Source organism: Castor canadensis, chromosome 13 (genome assembly GCF_047511655.1).
Source record: "Castor canadensis chromosome 13, mCasCan1.hap1v2, whole genome shotgun sequence".
Classification (NCBI taxonomy): Eukaryota; Metazoa; Chordata; class Mammalia; order Rodentia; family Castoridae; genus Castor; species Castor canadensis.
In genome coordinates, this window is record NC_133398.1 from 32,434,401 (window position 1) to 32,446,083 (window position 11,683).

General features: G+C 37.9%; 1 pseudogene; it reads right to left on the reverse strand.

Annotated features, from left to right (window-relative positions):
• Positions 1-592: 592 nt before the first annotated feature.
• On the reverse strand, positions 593-1,126 carry LOC141415635 (large ribosomal subunit protein uL5-like; annotated as a pseudogene).
• Positions 1,127-11,683: the final 10,557 nt, after the last annotated feature.

Below are 11,683 nucleotides of genomic sequence, written 5' to 3' on the forward strand. Positions count from 1 at the left end.
CTGTACCACTATAGTATATAGCGTTTTGAAACTGTTTATCACGTCTATAACAAGAGTGTTGTTGAGACAAAAAGCCAATTGTGGTTACCAGTGGAGTGACTATTCAAAGGGTATGGGGTTTTCATTTGGTGAAAAAGTTCTGGAAGTACATATTTGTTATGATTGCACAATAATGTGAAAGCACCTACAGGCCTCAGTTGTACATTTGAAAATAGTTAAATGATAAATTTTTATGTTGTATGTATTTTAACACAGTTTTTGGAAAAAAATAATATTGAGGATATTGTTAACTAGATCTCAAAATGACCTCTCTATAAATCTCTATGGAGCAAGGTCTTATTTTATTGGCTTCACCATGAACTGCATAGAGGATCATGTTCCTTTCTAACACTTCCCTTCAGGAAGTTTCAACCCAACCTTTAGCTCTCCCTGACCAGTGCATAACATTTCATGGCCTGTCGTTTTGTACTAAGGTGATTCCAGGCTCCATTGTACTTCTCTATCTTTATTTTCCCTTTTTGCCTCATTTTTCATTACTATTTTTTTTTTCACTGAAAACATTTTATTGGTCTTTTTGGCTAGAAATGGGAATTTACTTGCTAGGAAGGATGATCCCATCATACTTCTGCTGGAACCAGCGCACAGCCTCCACTTTATTGATCCTGTTTGGCCCCAGTGTAGCCTGTCCTGTGCTTCTCGTCTACGATGCTGAAACCTGGCCCACCCAGCACCACGTAGAAGTCCAGGCCATAGATACCAATGCTTGGGTCGTATTTGATCCCCAGATCAATGTGCTCCTGGATCCCAAAACCAAAGTTTCCAGTATCTGAGAAGTTGTTTTTCTTAATTCATATTCCCACACCTTTAGACCTTTCTTCAGGATTTCTTCTGCCTTGGCCCCACGGACCATGCAGTGGACAGCAATCTTTTCATTTCTTTTAATGCCAAAGGATCTGACAGTGTACCTGGCTTCGTAAAACACAGGGGTCTGGTCTGTGAGCTGCTCCAACACCTTGGCTGCCCGGGTCAGTCTGTCTCCACTCTCCCCATCACCAATGTTGAGGCAGAGCTTGTGGATGCAAAGTTCCCGCATGGGGTTCTCTTTTCCACCTTGATCCTGGGCCATGATGGAGACAGGAAGAGCCTCATTCTTATTTTCAATTTATTTTATCTCACTACTGTATATGGATTCTTATAAGATACCTTAAAACATTTGAAGACTCTGACAGACTATAAATAACTTGAACATCAAAATGTGACCAGATATTGTGTTTGCTGATTTTGTCTCTCATAATGTGGACGGACTCTGCTCATGGTGTAAACTTCAAAATCTTTGCATTGAGACCTCCAAGAACCTATATTAGACTTAAGACATATTTTTATTAGATAACTAATTTCCTCATCATGAACACACTCTTTTTATGACTATTCATACCTGGCAGTTTCCTTTGCTAACATAACAACCACCATCAAGTACCATATTACAAATGCAGTGAAAATGATGAAATAGCCTTAATTCTAAATAACAATCACTGTTGAGAAAACAAATCACATATACTTTCTGTTTGCTTTTTACTGCTTTCCATGAATACAAGGAAGAAAAGAGATTAGCAATGCCTTTTGTTCAAAATGCAAAAAAAATTGCTATATCTTAGAAAAAGAAATAATAGACAATTGCGTACATTCTTTTTCATGGCAAATTGGAGAAAATATAAATAATTTCTGAAAGCAGCAATGCAAGCTTCTATTTTGGGGAACTGGAAAAGTTCCTCATTAAATGGAGGCTAGTTCTAATGGCAGAAAACATTCTTACATAAAAGTCTCCCTGTTTAGCCCAAAACAAATATTGAATAAATGGACATTTGGAATATGTCTTGGAGAATAGATGGATCATGAAAACTGTACTGTTGCCTGAGATGATGGCAATATGAATGAATTTATTCACTCAGCAAAAATTTCAGCTGTATTTGCAGAGCACTGTGCTATGCCCCAGGGATAAAGCGGTGGGAAAACGATGCTTACTGCTTAGACAAGGAGAGAGATAAAAAGGCAGAAAATTAAATATATATATAAATGATATTGTGTTAGTTAGCATAATTTAGGTGGCTAGGGAAGTTTGTAGTTAAAATGACAGCCACTCTGAGATCTGAAACATGTAGGAAAGGCCAATCTTAGGAGAGATAAAACTGAACTGACGACAAAGAGAGCTCTCCAGACAAAGGAATGAGCATGTCTAAAATTCCAGAGCAGAGGAAAGGAGAGAGTGGCATGTTTGGAGAAAAAGTGACTCAGTCTGGCTAGAGCTTAGAGGCAAAGCATCAAATGGCTAGAGAGAGCTAAAGGAGAAAACTGGGAACCAATGAAGGTTTTAAATCAAGAGAGGGACATGATTAGATTGTATTTAAGTAACACGTAAATATCTAGCATCAGTACTTTGGATTGGTTTGGAAGAAAGTGAAACTTATCAAGTTAGCAGGCTATTGTAAGATACCAGGTAAAAATCAGTGGGGCCCTAAACCACTTGTGCCTAAATGTTTTGATCACATACTCTTCAGCAAGGCATCGTCATTTGTGTTCATTTATGTATGTATGCAATTACAAATGTACATTATACTAATAAGTAAAACAAAAAACAAATAAAAAAATGAGATAAAATAATAGAAACAGAAGCTCTAATATTTTCTTCTTGCATCCCATCAGGCCATCTGACACACATCTCTGAATGCACATACCACACTCTGGAGACCACTGGCCTGAATGAAGAAAGTAGTGGTGACTCCTAGGGATATACCTGAAGGAATGCGACTAAAGTTATTACAAAGGCACCTGCACACCCATGATTATTGCAGCACTATTTACAATAGCCAAGCTATAGAAACCACCAAGATGCCCCACTACTGACAAATGGTTTAAGAAAATGTGGTATTTATACACAATGGAATTTTACTCAGCCACAAAGAATGAAATTTTGTTATTTGTGAGTAAATAGATGGAACTGGAGAACATCCTCGTAAGCAAAGTTAGCCAGGCTCAGAAGGCCAAAAATCGCATGTTCTCCCTCTTATGTGGATTATAGACCTAAAACAAATGCAGTAATATTACTGGACATGGGTCGCACACTAAGGGGAGAATGTGCATGGGAGGAAAAAGAAAAGGGAAGGAAACCTAAAACTTGAATGTGGTTATGTGATCACGGTAGAGGAGTGAATAAAGTAATCTTAAACTGGCAGAGGGCACTATGGAAGGGGACCAGGAAGTAGTGAAGAGGTCTGGCAGAGATGAACCAACATGGGTAGCAATACACAAGTGCATGGAAACAATGCTAGGAATCTATGTATAGCTATCTTTACCTCAAACTAGCAAAAACACTGTCTTTCTTATTGTCTCTTAGGTTTTCTCTTCAACAAAATCGGAAAACAAGAGGGTGGAACAGGTTCTGCCCAGAAAAGGGTGGGAGGTGGGAGGAGTGGGAAGGTGGCCCAAACAATTTATATACATGTATGTAAATGTAAAAATAACAAAATAAAAGAAAGAAAAAACAAAAGAATGTACTGTAAAAATAGAGAAACACGAACAATTTGGAGAAACATAAGATGCAGAAGCAATGGGATCTGGCTGATTGAATATAAAGGGAGAAGTTAAATAAGATGAGAAGCTGTTGAGGTTTCTGACTTGGGTAGCTTCTTCTGTGTATGGGGTTATGATGCTCTGGATAAAAACACAAGTTTGGATGGAAGAGTCAGAGCACTTTTGTGCAGATCAATGGAGATTTAAAAGCCTGGCAAACTTTATTGCAAGCATTTATGGAGAGAGTTCATTGGACAGTAGTCTTATGGAGAGACAGAAAAGTCCCCTCACCTTTCCACCTAAATTCACAAGTTATGTATAATTTTCATTATAATTAAAAATGGGATTTTTCTTCCTTCCAAATACCTAGGGATCTCCTTTCTCTTTGATGGTCTATAATTAGATCTCTGATTAGATCTTCAAAGAGAAAATTAGATCTCTACAAGACAGAAAACCATAGGCTTTCCTTCATAAATCTATAATTCCATTCAAGAATCTTGGCCTTCAGATTCGGTATAATATTAATCTGTAATACCAGGGTTTAGTAATCAGGAAAATACCTAAAACATAATATGGCCCACAAATGAAGTGTCAGATAGGCTTTCTGTGAGTTCAAGAGCCTATGCTTTGTAGCAACACATTTAGAGGATAGAATTTCTATTCCAATATAAAATTTGGGAAACTTTAGCACCAAAAACATCTTCTATTCACTGATTACATTGAATGCCATACTGACAGCCAGCACAGGGTTACCTAAAAGCCTCTAATGGCAGTTACTAAGACTTACTGTGGACCCCAAGAATTCCTTGAAGAAAAAGGCAGACAAGATATAAAGAAAGGGCCAGTGCCACATACCTAAAATTTCAACTCTACCTGTTAAGGTGTTTAACAGATCTCTTCTGAATTCTCTCTTGAACCAGAAAGGTAATGATTAAAATTCAAGTCATATGTATTACCAGGTTTTATCTTATGTTGAAAGAGCATCAAGATTTATAATTGCTAGAAGACAAGTTGTCACCTTGTTGGAAAATGTTGATTTTCTGGCACAGATACAGTCTCACTTGAAGCTCACAGTAGCCACATTCCACCAAATAAACAAATTGTGTCTGAACCGCGAAGTAATTTCTCCATAGTCACACAAAGAGTAAATGGCAAGATCAGGATTCAAAACAGGACCTGTTTGAGTTCAGCACTCGTAATCCTAACCATTGCACTATAGTCTCACTGTTTCACCCAGCAACACGACCAAGTGCTATCACACAGCTGTGAGGAAGGTAAAGATATGGTGCTGTTGCAAAATTTAAAACATCAACAAGGCTGAGATTTTCATGAAGTCACCTGGATCATGAGGACAGGAAGCAAAAAAATAAGCCTGGTTTCCTAATACCCGGTCAAGAACTTTTGTGTTATAGCACATGCAGGAACACACACACCCTCATCCATCCATTCACACATACACACATACACACACACACAGTAATAGGAACTCAACTTCGTAACTACAGGCTGCTGCAGCTGCCAGGCAAGAAACGCATCACTTTACACTGAAGAAGCTGTGAAAGCAGAAAAATTAATCTACCGTTTTAATAAAAAATGTGAGAAACTGAGAAGATGAGCTATGGTGCAATCACTTTGGGCGGATCTGGCTGTTTTGCTATTAATCATTTTCTACTGTGCAGTCAGCAGATCTTTATTTAAGTCTATTCAGTGCATTGTCGGTTCCGCTGCAGAGGCACTGTGACCAAGCGGGATGAGATTATAAAACTATCATTGTATGCTAAGGACAAGGAACTGTGCACAAAATTGCAGTCTTCAAGTGGAAAAGATTAACCCCAGGAAAAGACAATCATTTCCCCATGACTGGAATACTGAAATTTCCAGACCTGACAACTTGTATCTTCATAATTACAAATGTTGGGTTTAAGATAAAAGCATACAACACATCTAGAATCACTCTCCAACCACTATCTTTCTGCTTTAAGAAAAAATTCAAATAAGCTTTGATAACTTACAAGAGCTTTCCATTTTTCTATACATTTGGTTATTTTTCTTTATTGTTTCCTTCTGAATTTGGGGAGCCAGTGACTGCCTCAAAACCTTTGAACTTTTCCTGCCTGGTACGTGACGCTGACTCATTCGCTGATTACTGAATTACCAAAATGAGCCAATTGAATACCTACAACCCCAGAATCTTGATGTCCCAGGCCTCTGTACTGTAAGACAGCAGTCAGTAAAAGCAATCATGCCACCAAGGACCCATCACGACTTACGCCGTACCTAGTCCCATAGTGCTTCCCTCTGTCCATCCAAGAGTCTAAAATATCACTTTATCATTTAAATTAAGCACAGTAACTTTTACCTTGCTTTTGGGGGAGGAGGCACCATTTGCTTTTTTGGAGGCATAATATTACAAAATTAAGGCAAGGAAACACTCAGCTGATCACACAATGATTTAAACACAACTGATGTTAACACAGAACTGACTGAGAGCATCTCCATATCAACTGAGCTGCATCATGAGGGTGTGGGAATTTAAAACTTTTGTTTGTGAAATTTCTTTTGATATAATACCAGACTTGGTCAAAACTGTGCATAATAAATCTACAAATAAGGTGAGCTTACTGTATAAAGAATTCAAACAATTAAACTCCAAAGTAACAATCCAACAAATAAGCAGGAAAATGAACTGAACACTTTTCAAATGTAGAGATACAAAGACCTAATAAATAAATGGAAAAAAAATGTTCACCATCCTTAGCCATCAGTGAAATACACACCAAAGCTATATTTTTATTATTATTATTTTATTATTCACATGTGCATACAATGCTTGGGTATTTCTTCCCTCTGCCCCCACACCCTCCCTTACCACCCAGTCTGCTCCCTCCCTCTCCCCCCCACCTCCGCGCTACCCGGCAGAAACTATTTTGCCCTTATCTCTAATTTTGTTGTAGAGAGAGTATAAGCAATAATAGGAAGGAACAAGGGTTTTTGCTGGTTGAGATAAGGATAGCTACACAGGGAGTTGACTCACATTGATTTCCTGTGCGTGGGTGTTACCTTCTAGGTTAATTCTTCTTGATCTCACCTTTTCTCTAGTTCCTGGTCTCCTTCTTCTATTGGCCTCAGTTGCTTTAAGGTATCTGCTTTAGTTTCTCTGCGTTAAGGGCAACAAATGCTAGCTAATTTTTTAGGTGTCTTACCTATCCTCACCCCTCCCTTGTGTGCTCTCACTTTTATCATGTGCTCAAAGTCCAAACCCCTTGTTGTGTTTGCCCTTGATCTAATGTCCACATATAAGGGAGAAAATACGGTTTTTAGCCTTTTGGGCCAGGCTAACCTCACTCAGAATGATGTTCTCCAATTCCATCCATTTACCAGCGAATGATAACATTTCGTTCTTCTTCATGGCTGCATAAAATTCCATTGTGTATAGACACCACATTTTCTTAATCCATTCATCAGTGGTGGGGCATCTTGGCTGTTTCCATAACTTCGCTATTGTGAATAGTGCTGCAATAAACATGGGTGTGCAGGTGCCTCTGGAGTAACCTGTGTCACAGTCTTTTGGATATATCCCCAAGAGTGGTATTGCTGGATCAAATGGTAGATCAATGTCTAGCTTTTTAAGTAGCCTCCAAATTTTTTTCCAGAGTGGTTGTACCAGTTTACATTCCCACCAACAGTGTAAGAGGGTTCCTTTTTCCCGCATCCTCGCCAACACCTGTTGTTGGTGGTGTTGCTGATGATGGCTATTCTAACAGGGTGAGGTGGAATCTTAGTGTGGTTTTAATTTGCATTTCCTTTATTGCTAGAGATGCACACCAAAGCTATATTGAGACCACCTTATCCTAGACAGAATGGCTATCATCAAGAAAGCAAATAACAACACATGTTGGTGAGGAAGGATGAAAAAGGAACTCTAATTCCCTGCTGGTGAAATGTAAATTGGTGCAGCCATTATGGAAATCTATATGGATGTTCCTCAAACAATTAAAAACAGAACTCCGGTACAATCCCACCAACCCACTCTGGTTATGCACCCAAAAGAATCAAAATCTTTTTTTATAGTGATAGCTGTAAAACCATGTTCATCAGGACACAATTCACCATAGCCAAATAATGGAATCAGTCCAGGTGCCCATCAACCAGTGAATGAATAAAGAAAATGTGTTATATATACACAGTGGAGTTTTATGCAGCCACTAAGAATAATGAAAGTAAGTCTTTTGCTAGAAAATAAATTGAATGGGAGATCATTATGTTAAGTAAAATAAGCCAGTTCCACAGAGAGAAGTAGCACATGTTTCTACTTATTTGTGGAAGTTGAAAGGGAAACAAAAACAAGATAAAAAAGAAAGAGGGAGACTCTGAGGGGGGTGAAAGGGAAAGAGAAAAGGGGGAGGGGTGAGGTAAATATGATCAGAGTACACTGTTTGCATGTATGGAAATACCATAATGACACCCCTTAGTATATACAATTATATACACCAATTTAAAAGAGAAAGTCTTCTGTTGCTTAATAAAGGAAAAATATAGAATACAAAAGAATTAATTTGCTGAGCAGGATAATATTTTATGTGCATTCTTCAGGTAAACCTTAATGTCATTCCAATCCTAGATATGTTTAAATATCTCTGGCTTGTTTTCCTTATACTCTGTCCCAAGATTGAGATAATCTTAACAAAATTCTTTAGGAAATCTCTTTGTAACATGCACATTTGCTACGCTGATGCTTCAGTGGTCTCTGCACATGTTCATGCTGTAGTATCCTACTCTGTGCTCAGTGCTCCTTGTGCTCTCCCTTGGCCATGCTCCCTCCATTCCCTAGGAGAAATGGCTCTTTCTCGTTTTTTAACCTATTCATCTTCTCAATTTCAGCAGCAATATTATTCTCTAATATTGCCTCTCCTTGGGCAATATTGTCCCAGGATAAAGACCTCCTTGATCACAACTTAGGTCTCAAAAGTGCCCATTCATGACCTGCTGCTTACAAAATCTGAGACATCATTGGTTCTAGGTCCCTTATGGCTCTGCAGTGCACCTGCCTTCATTCTCAAATCTACCAACTATTCTAGCCTTAGGAGCAACAGTGACTTCAATCTAACTGCTAAATATTTCCAACCTGAAAACCTCCTATGATATGAATGTGTCTCTCTGATGGTGGGTGATAAGTTTATAAGCATGTAGATCAGTGCTGTATTATCCCAGTTTTGGGGTATGCAAAAGATTCTCTTTAGGATAAAACAGTGGAATGAGAATTTTCTATAAAAACAATCCTCCTTTCTATAGCTTTCTCAGGTTTCTCCCTTTCAACATACTCATTTGCCACACTTGCCAGGTAGGAGTAAGGTTTAACTTCATACTTTAAACAAGTGGGAAGGACTCATGAAATTTTCCTCACCATAAATTAAACCTGATTCCTTGCATCAGCCCATTCTAGGACATGAATTATATACCTATATATTGACCAAATGCTGAATTTCTACACAAAATAGTCATCAATTTTGTGCAGATTAGGAAAAACACAATAATTCAGATCCCATTAATTTGATACTTCCTGTGAAGACTGTGTTATAACCATATCATCTGAAAAACTGCAAATTAAAACAAAATGATAAGATGGCTATAGATGATACAAATCTTCAATCTCTTCTAAGGATGTATTCTTCAAGAATTGTAAAGTATCAGTATAAACTTACAATATTCTTCATTCAGCCAATTATTGCTGAATATTTTGTGTGTGCAGAAACAAGTGCCCTCAAGGAATTTATAAACTTGTAATAATAAACTATAAGTTTCCTAAGTTAGAAATTGTTCTTGTTATTGACTTTTTAATTGTCTAGTACTGGGAACATACAAAAGAAGGTCACACATACATGAATTATGAATCATGGCAATTAAACAAATACCCATGATTCTACCACCCAGCCCAAGATCTAGAATATTCTCAACATCCCTGTATCAGTCTTTAGGCCTCTTTCCATACACCCATCCAAACTAACCACTGTAGTGAAATCTAATTTATCATTATTTCGATTTTCTTATAGTCTTATATATATATATATATATATTCCTAAGCACTAAATTAAGCTTTACTTGTTCTTAAACATTTTTAAATGGCATTGTGTTATATGAAGGTTTTGTGACCTGCTTTGTTTTCACCCAATATTAAGTTTTAAGATTCATCCATGTTTCAGTTATATACCTGTGATTTGTTTGTCTTCACAACTGTATAATTTCATTTTATTTATGACGTCCTTCTGATGACATTTGAGATACTGCCGAAAGTTTTTAGTTACAAATAACACTGCAAACACTGCTACGAACATCCTTGCACATGCATGGTGTTTTTATACAAGAGCCTCTCTACTATATACCTAGGAAAAGAAATAGCAGTTCCTGGCATGTCTTCAAGTGTACAAACGTTAGAATCATCCCAAATTGCCTGTACCAATTAATACCTCCTCTACAACTTTATCAACTCATTCTGACAGTGAATACTAACAGATTTGTTTTTTAAATTTTGTAAGCTTAGTGACTGTATAATGTTATAATATCAAGGTTTAAATTTATGTTTCCTTAGATCAGGTACCCATGGCTCATGCCTGCAATCCTAGCTACTTGGGAGGGAGAAATCAGGAGGATAATGGTTCAAAGACAGCCCAGGCAAATATTTTGCAAGACACTTTCTCAAAAACATCCATATTACAAAGCAATAGCAATAGAAACATCATGGTACTGGCATAAAAACAGACATGAAGACCAGTGGAACAGAATAGAAGATCCAGATGTGAATCTACACAACTATACCCACCTCATTTTTGACAAAGGTGCCAAAAATATACGATGCAGAAAAGACAGCCTTTTCAACAAATGTTGCTGGGAAAACTGGTTACCTGTCTGCAAGAAACTGAAACTAGATCCATGTCTATCACCCTGTACTAGTATCAACTCAAAATGGGTCAAGTACCTAAATATCAGACCTGAAACTCTGAAGTTACTACAGGAAGGAGCAGGAAACACTCTGGAATTAATAGGTATAGGCAAAGGTTTCTTCAATAGAACCCCAGCAGCCCAGCAACTAAGAGAAAGGATGGACAAATGGGACTTCATAAAATTAAAAAACTTCTGCACAACAAAAGAAATGGGCTCTAAACTGAAGAGACCACCCACAGAGTGGAGAAAATATCTTCAAGCAATACATCAGACTGATAACCAGAATATATAGGGAACTTAAGAAACTAAACTCTCCTAAAATCAATGAACCAATTAAAAATGGGTAATTGAACTTAATAGAACTTTCTCAAAAGAAGAAATTCAAATGGCCAAAAAACACATGAAAAACTGTTCACCATCTCTACCCATAAAGGAAATGCAAATCAAAACCACACGAAGATTCCACCTCACCCCTGTTAGAATAACCATCATCAAAAACACCACCAACAACATGTGTTGGCGAGGATGTGGGGAAAAAGGAACCCTATCCACTGCTGGTGGGAATGCAAGCTGGTACAACCACTCTGGAAAAAAATTTGGAGACTCCTTAAAAATCTAAACATAGACCTGCCATATGATCCAGCAATCCCACTCTTGGGGATATACCCAAAGGAATGTGACACAGGTTACGCTAGAGGCACCTGCACACCCATGTTTATTGCAGTGCTATTTACAATACCCAAGTTATGGAAACAACCAAGATGCCCCACTACTGATGAATGGATCAAGAAAATGTGGTATCTATACACAATGGAATTTCATGCAGCCATGAAGAAGAACAAAATCTTATCATTTGCAGGTAAATTGATGGAACTAGACATCATTCCGAGTGTGGTCAGCCAGGCTCAGAAGACCAAAAATCATATGTTCTCCCTCATATGCGGACTTCAGATCTAGGGCAAATGCAGCAATGTGGATGAACTTGGATCACATGACAAGGGGAGAGCACATACGGGAGATATAGGAATAGAAAACTCAAAACATGCAAGCGTTTGATGTCCCCACTCCAGAGGAGCTAATATAGAAACCTTAAAGCATGAGAAGGGGATCAGTAATCAGGGTAAAGATCAGTTAGAGATGAATCAACATGGGTCATAACACATGTACACGAAAGCAA